Source organism: Zeus faber, assembly GCF_960531495.2.
Source record: "Zeus faber genome assembly, chromosome: 7".
In the NCBI taxonomy this organism is placed as follows: Eukaryota; Metazoa; Chordata; class Actinopteri; order Zeiformes; family Zeidae; genus Zeus; species Zeus faber.
The window spans coordinates 7,421,381-7,429,856 of NC_137203.1; the positions used below are offsets into that span (position 1 = coordinate 7,421,381).

Below are 8,476 nucleotides of genomic sequence, written 5' to 3' on the forward strand. Positions count from 1 at the left end.
TAATCCAAACATTATGGCAATAAAACTCAACTGAACCGAAAGAGACGAGGTGAGAGAACAACAGAGAGAGGGCGAGCGAGAGCAAGAGAGAGCGAGCGAGCGAGCCAGCGAGAGAGACCTTGGTTTGATAAGATCTGCTGTGACCCATTTAGTGCTTGGGGATACATCTGCCTTTCAAGGTCTTACATACATATTTGGCATCTATGCGAAGCTCGGCTATTAAGCCACATCCACGGGCAGAATAAACAGAATGGATAACAGGCTGGAGACATGGAGCTAGTTAAGCAGTACACTTCAGGATCAGGACCACTGAAGAGCCACACTCTGGTCGTAATTACTCCACTACTTTATACGCCATGGTTCTCGACTAAGGTTATGGCCGGGAACAAGAAGCGGTGCGTGGGCCTACACCGAGGCAATAAACGCAAACAACCGAATGTTCTACAAAGACGTCCACGCCGCATCGGATTAATCTCGTGGTTATTAATTTGCAGCGCGGCATTGCCTTGTTGTGATCCTCTCTCAAGTTAAAAAAAGGCCAAAGAACCACTTGAATATCATGTCACTGGGGAAGAGAACAGCCTTCAGCTATCTATGGCTTTGTGTGCACACACACACACACACACACACACACACACACACACACACACACGTGTATCGATGGCGTCTGTTCAAGGTGTAACGTCAGACTGTACTGATTTATTCAGCAGGCGCTGCACTCCCCCCTCCCTTCTTGACTTTCTGTGATGTCCACATGTTAGTCCGCTGCACGCTCCGGAACTATGCCGGTCCGGAGAGGTAAACAAAGAGATAAATATAGGAAGGGGAAAGGAGGGACGGCCTCTGAATTCCGCATCCATCTACGAAGCGTGTTTTGTTTTGGGTTGTCCCCCCGTCGGTGGAAAACGGAGCAGGTAGGCGAAGAAGGCTTGTGCAGCACATCCATCTATGGGAAAAATCCTTTTTTTTTTTTTTTTTTGTTCCTGCTGTAAGGGTTTAATTGATGTCATGCTGGCATCAACCACCTTCTGGCCCTTTTCCTGAAACCGGAGGACCTGCAGCGGAGGAATTGGCCTCGGGCTACAAAACAGAGGCTCCAGCGACTGCGCACACGCACACACGCCAGTATCACTGACGTCGAGCCGCCACTCAGCTGTACCCCATCCCTGTCACACCAATAGACTCTCAAATATGCAAGCTCCAAAAATACGCACTTACCTGCCTCGTCTGGTTGTGTCAGAGGTGGCCAAATGGGTCCACATTTGGGTATTTTATTTATTTGTTTATTTATTATTATTTTTTTTTTTAAACCACTCGGCTGTGTAACGGAGATGCCCCCAGAGGAGGGTAAAAGGCTCAATGCAAGAATGAAGCAAGAATTGTGAAGGTGATATCAAAGAAGGCTCCTATGTTCATGTGTAACTTGGCCTGTTAAGATGTTTTTGATTGAAATAGCTTTTGATTTCAGTAAATATGACTCCTAATGTTGCACATTCAACAAATGACCATTTTCAGTTCTTTACAACCTTTGAAATGTTTTGAAATTTTGTTGTGCATAATAATTTGGAACAGTAAATTTTTAGTTATTTTTGTAAAAAATAATCATTGGGAGGTTTGTTCAATAACATTCAAATTATAGCATAATGGTTGATGACTTGAAAATTATACTGACTGTCATATGCATCGACTATTTAGGAAAATCAGAGAAAAATATCATTTGTATAATAATTTGGAACGCGGTGTAAAGCCATGAGGTGATTTACAACTCATCGAGATGATTTAATCCAGCTCATAAAGCGGAGCTTTAAACAGTGTTTCACAACACGCAGACAGCGTTCAGGAATACTGGGTGCGGCCGAAAACGTCACATTTCTATGATCAATTGAGATTTCCAGCTCCCTGAAAACCTCGCTGTCAGCAGGAGACGGTCGTTCTTTCTAAGTGAATTGGCAACGCTTAAGTATTTTAAAGGGAAAGTTTAAAAGGAAGTATTGTCCTTCATGCTGTTCTAGCACAGAGCAGTATAATCCTGGCTGTTGTCAACATTTCTACCATTGGCCCAATTTTAAAAAATCCAAACGCCATAGCTTGAAGCCACTCAAACCAAATTCACTTCACAAATTTTTTTTAACAATATATTAAAATGGATTTGACTGTTGAGTACTTAAGTGTATGACTCAATGACATTCTTACACAATGTGCTGCTTGGAGAACTACTGTTAGTTTTATTTGAGTTGATATCTCTATCAACCAGGAGACTTGTTCAATAACAACATTGCATCGGCAATAGCTTGCAGACAATCCACGCCTGTGTCTGTGTGCCTGTGTGTGTGTGTGTGTGTGTGTGTGTGTGTGTGTGTGTGTGTGTGTCTGTGTATGTGTGTGGTGACGAGGGCAGAAAGAGAGAGAGTTTGAGGGTTATCATAGTATCACTGAAGGCTCCACCAGTGCTATTTAAAGAGCTGGGAACATTCTGCTATTAGATAAGACACACACACACAGACACACACAACCTAACTAACGCACATTCTTACCATTTAAACAAAAGAAAGTGGGATTTTGACGTGAATATAAAATTAATTCAACAGGGATTGTGATATCCAAATACAATTCATTTTTAAAATCAGAATTCTGATGTCTCTCAGTCAAGCTGTAGGATTAAATTAAATGAACACAGTGAATTCATTCCTTATTCTCCCCCCCCCCCCCATTTCTGGCCTCCTGATGTTAAATCTCTCTTCCTGCGAGTAGCAGCTTTTATCCCCAATAAAGCAAATAATATTCTAAAACACCAGTAGTAAATGTTTACTATTCAGTTTGAGTTTGTTGTGGGAACCGCGCTCATGTTAGGACTCAAAGGTTTAAGAGAATTTCAGCAAAAATGTGGAACATTATAGCCTAACATCAGTCCAATACCACACTTCAACTGGGGGGAAAACATCAACAAAACCGTAAAAATTGATTTCACACATTTCAAACTCCAGGCCTGGCGCTGAGCGGAGCGGAGCTCCCTGGCGTAAGTAATGACTCGTCCGACTCCGCCGCGCGTCGCTGTGGCCCAGGATCCTGTCAATCACCTAAGCAGCGACTGTGAGATGCCGCTCCAGCTCCTACGAGTTCCTCCCCTCCCTGTCGCCGCCGCCTCATCACCACGCCCAGAGTTCTGTGGTTGTTATGCAGGTATTCACACACACACACACACACACACACACACACACACACACACACACACACACACACACACACACACACACACACACACACACACACACACACACACACACACACACACACACACACACACACACACGTTTCCTAATCCTGGCATCTGTAACCTCAACTCGACTGTCCTCACAACTGACATCAACCCTTATCTCTACATTTGAATAACCCTTAAGGGATTCTAAGTCTTAACATAACCCGGAACAGACCGCTTGCTGAGACAAGGCCATCTTCTCCTTCTAAGGAGACACACACACACACACACACACAAGCAATAGAGCAGTGGCTTTAACCCACATAATCATCTGTAATCTCTGATATCAAATCCACAATAAGCCTTCATCAACCCATATCATTTAATAGCACACACACACACACACACACACACACACACACACACACACACACACACACACACACACACACACACACACACACACACACACACACACACACACACACACACACACACACACACACACACACACACACGATGGCTGCCGGCTTCTAGAGTGACTGCTCTCCCCTGACATTGGAAACCTTGGCCACAAAATTAACACTGGTCCGCCTCCGCTGGGTGTGTCGTAGGCCATTCGATGAAATGATAAATTCTATCCGGCCGCATCAGGGTACCAAGAGAGGACAGCTTACATTGTTGGCATTTAGAGGCGCCGGTGGCAGAAATAGCTTTGGCACCGCGTGCTACCGAGCGACCCAGGGAGAGCGTGGAAGCCCAAATCCTTCGCGACATCATCTCATCGGGTAGAATCGACGATGTTCCACGTGCATCAGGATTCCCAGTGGGTGGATGTGTGACTCGGTGGGTTACATCACAAGAGGACACCAAACAACTCCCAGAGAATGAAGCGCTACGCAATGGATGAATAGATGAGATAAGCCGAGGCCATGGAGGCCCAAGCGCTGCGAAATGAAGATAAGCCGCACACTATTACAGCGACGTTATGGGATGAGTGTTTTAAATATAGACACACACATGTAAGAGTTGGTTCCATATACGGACCTACGCAGTGAATGCATCACCTAAGCTACGTCAAATTTGGTGCAATACCCTGGACACTGAGTCATGGAGGACAAACGGTCACGCAAGGGGAGCCATCTGGAGGTCAGTGTTACACACAGGCTCGTCCATCGATACTGATATCAAGCCTACTAGACCACTGGTCGACCAGTGACCAGTGACAATGTCACAAGTCCGAAAGGAATTCATTTGGGCTGCGGACATCTCTCTTCACCTATTTTAATGATCACTGTTGTGCAGATGTCCTCACACTGGGAGTACAAAAATACTCAGTAACCTCACACAGTTTGTATCATAATTACTTGAATGATAAGCACAACTATTATACTTCACTGACTTCTTATACACCCATACCTAGGTAACATTTATGACATACACCGATCAGCCACAACATTAAAACCACCATTAATAACCACTAATATTGTGTAGCTCCACCTCGTTCCGCCAAAACAGCTCTGACCCGTGGAGGCATGGACTCCACAAGACCTCTCAACATACATCAACTTCAAGAACTGACTGTTCACTTGCTGCCTAATATATCCCACCCCTTGACAGATGCCATTGGAGCAGAAATGCTCAGTTGAAAGCCAGGCTGGGGAATAATTTCATATTATAGCTTGGCATCATCATTAGTCAATGTCAAAACATACAAAACGCCTCAAACAGCATTTTGTATATTTGTTTCAATCTGTAAACAATGTTTAATATCATTATTGTTATTTATGATAAGCAGCTATTGGGATAAACAATCATGTGTAATCTGTAAGCATCTTGATAATGAATTCTGCCACATTGCAGAGTAGCGGGCCAGGACCCGGGACAGGAGCCTGCGATGGTTTATCAGCAGGGACCTTGCCTTGGGTGTTGCTCTTTTGGTTACAGAGCAGTTCTGAATGACGTCACGCTCAGCTGAGGACAAAGCTTAATTTTTTTTTTATTTTTTTTTTAAAGGGAGTGGGGGGTAATGTAAGGGCAAGCCAAAGAGATAAGAATGTAGTCCTGCAGCTTTATCCAGCAGAAACCACTATCTCTACGGGTGTGCGAGTGTCTGTGTGTGTGTGTGTGTGTGTGTGTGTGTGTGTTTGTAATCATATGATTGCATACATTCCAAGCCAGCAGTGGATTAGTGCACGCACGTGTACTGTGTGTAGTGTGCCCGCCTGTGTTTTGTGTGCATACACGTGTGTCTAACGTGTACGTCGATGCAATGCCATCATGTCCTGCTTGTGAGGACAAAGGGAGCAGAGAGCGTTTGTGCAGGGGGAAAAGGGAGCATCAGAGAGAATTACGCCCTGAAAGGCATCGGAATCTGTTCATTTGGCCAAGCGCGTTTTCATATGAAAATGGATTTGCCTTGGTAAGGGTTGATGCATTGTACAGACATTAGGCGCAACTAACACAACAGTAGCAACCAGATTCAGGTTGAACCCGTCATTTCATGCTGCAATGCAACGCAAAGCAACGCAATAGGCAGGTCCAGGAGAACAATAAAAGCCAGTGTGATGTCAGGGCTGCCAGTGTGATACATTCACAAAGATTCATGCTCATGCGGTGTTGATCCCTCCCTCCTGCACACGCAATGCCACGCAATGCAACACAACCCCCCCCCCCCCCCAAGCACTTCTGCAACGGGACAAATAAAATGCACAGTTGACGCTCCCCAAACGCGTCCATTTAGCGGCCGGATCGCCGCTCGGCCGACTCGCTGGGGCCCAATCTCGATCACTTTGTGCTGCAGACCGCGCACGCACGGAGCGTGGAAGGCAGACAAAGCAGGGGAACGCCCCCCCCCCTGCACCCTGCAAGACGTGCTGCCTCGTCATCAGCTGAATTCCACCGATTAATCGCCCGAATTCCGCCAGAGAGATCTTGGCGAAAAGGGGGCCCCGACCGCGGCGTTTCAAGCGGCGACACAGGGAACCGGTGTGAAACCAGCTGGAGCTGATGTCCTCAGTGTTGTGCTCATTGTGTTTTTAATATATATATTTATCTCTTTTGTTTTGTTTTACATTTAGATGATTTATTGAGGTTATTTTGTCTGGGTTGTTTGTTTTTTTAGTAGATATTATTGTTAACCTACTTTGTTTTGCACAGTCTTTGTAGTTTGGCCCCTGCTGCACCGCACCTGTGTGACGTATGTGACGAATAAACAACGTTGAATACGCGACACAGGAGCGGACCCGGCGGACGGGGGGGGGGGGGGGGGGGGGCTTCGGCGTATACTCACCACAAGGAGACGGGAGAAGGGGGCTGGGTTTTCGGGGGGGTGGGTGTGATGATTGGGGAGTACCCGGCGGGTACAGAAGACGCCTTCCTCCGGGTCTAGGACGCGGGGCCTTTTTTTTTTTTTTTTTGTTTAATATCCTCCGTCCGAGTCGCCTCGATCCAGCTCGGCGACGGGAACGACGGCGCGGGGAACGGGCGAACGCGACCGAAGGGCGCCGACTGTCCGGCGGCGGCGTCGACGCCGAATGACACCGTCGGAGCGGGGAGGTGGGGGGGGGGTAAAGGCGGCGTGTGGCTGGGTCAGGTCTTCTCCGGTGCGCGTCCCTCCGCCTCCGCCTCTCGGGCTCCGCTGCTCTGCGTCTTCCTTGTTGTCTCCGGCCGCTGCTCAGCGCCGACGCGCCGCTGCCCCTTTAAGGGAGCGGCGTTTCCGGGGTGGGGGAGGCGGGACTTAGCGCACAGCTGAGTCGCTGTCATTTAAGCGGTTGGTCGGCTCCCCCGCCGCCGCCGGCCAATCGCGGCCCGCCGCCGCGCCCCCTCCCGGAAGCCCGACGGATGCGTTGAATGTCGCGCGGACGCGATTGGCCGGGGCGTTGGCCCGGGCCACGCCCAGTACACGTGCTTTTACGCTCCGCCCACTCCGGTCCGAAGGGAAGATGAACTGTCAGGAGGGCTCCCATCATCATCATCATCATCATCATCATCATCACCATCATCACCATCATCATCACCATCATCATCATCATCATTATCATCATCATCATCACCACCATCATCATCACCATCATCATCATCATCATTATCATCATCATCATCACCACCATCATCATCACCATCATCATCATCACCATCATCATCATCATCATCATCATCACCACCATCATCATCACCATCACCATCATCACCATCATCATCATCACCACCATCATCATCATCATCACCATCATCATCATCATCACCATCATCATCATCATCATCATCACCACCATCATCATCATCATCACCATCATCATCATCATCATCATCACCATCATCATCATCATCATCATCACCATCATCATCATCACCATCATCATCATCATCATCATCACCATCATCACCATCATCATCATCATCATGACAATAATAACAATGACAACAATACAAGTAATAACAACGATAATAACTATAATAGTCATAATAGTGATAATCATTACATTCACATTGAGTCATTTAACAGACGCTTTTATCCAAAGCGACTTACGAGGGAGAATAACATTCAAGCTACATTGCGACAGAGATTAGTGTAACGACAACATTAGCGTAACAATAAACACTGCTCGGTGGTGCTGAGTAGTTGTAGGTTAGGACAGGAGGTGCTCACTGAAGAGCTGGGTCTTCAGGTGCTTCTTAAAGACAGAGAGGGAGGTCCCCGCTCTGGTCGTTTTTGGCAGCTCCTTCCACCAACGTGGAGCTACAAATGAGAATAGCCTGGATGGCCGTGGCTGTATGGCCGGCAGAGCCAGGCGACGCTCATTAGACACGTGCTAGCCCCATTCATACTGAAGGTTTTACATTTAGCAGACGCTTTTATCCAAAGCGACCTACAAATTATTTGAATACTGACGGACGCAGCCATCAGGAGCAATGAGGGGTTAAGTGTCTTGCTCAAGGACACTACAGCATGCTAGCAGGAGGAGCCTGGGATCCAACCAGCAACCTTTAGATCACTAGACCACCAGCTCTATCTCCTGAGCTACCATCCCATAACTGTATTACTTCATATTTGATGAATACAACCCAATCACAATGCTCGATGATGCCATGCTTTATTCTATGATGAAATCCGTGTCACAACAGGACAGAGAGAATCCAGAGCCATGTTGTCATGGAGCTAAGAATAGCCGCTGCAGCTGCTGCTGCTGCCGCTGCATCTGCTGCCGCTGCATGGAGGCCCACAGCCCATCAGTCTGCAGCAGCCTGCAGCCACAGCACACTGAGGCCTGGTACTGA

At 47.2% G+C, this 8,476-nt stretch overlaps 1 protein-coding gene across 2 annotated transcripts in view; it reads right to left on the reverse strand.

The window, feature by feature from the left end:
* atosb (atos homolog b) overlaps positions 1-6,823 on the reverse strand; it is a 42,894-nt gene extending 36,071 nt beyond the window's left edge. For both annotated transcript variants that reach the window (XM_080004522.1, XM_080004521.1), the window contains exon 1: positions 6,489-6,823. The gene's annotated coding sequence lies outside the window, so the exon portion shown is untranslated. The remainder of the gene's footprint in view (positions 1-6,488) is intronic.
* Between the last annotated feature and the right edge of the window lie 1,653 nt (positions 6,824-8,476).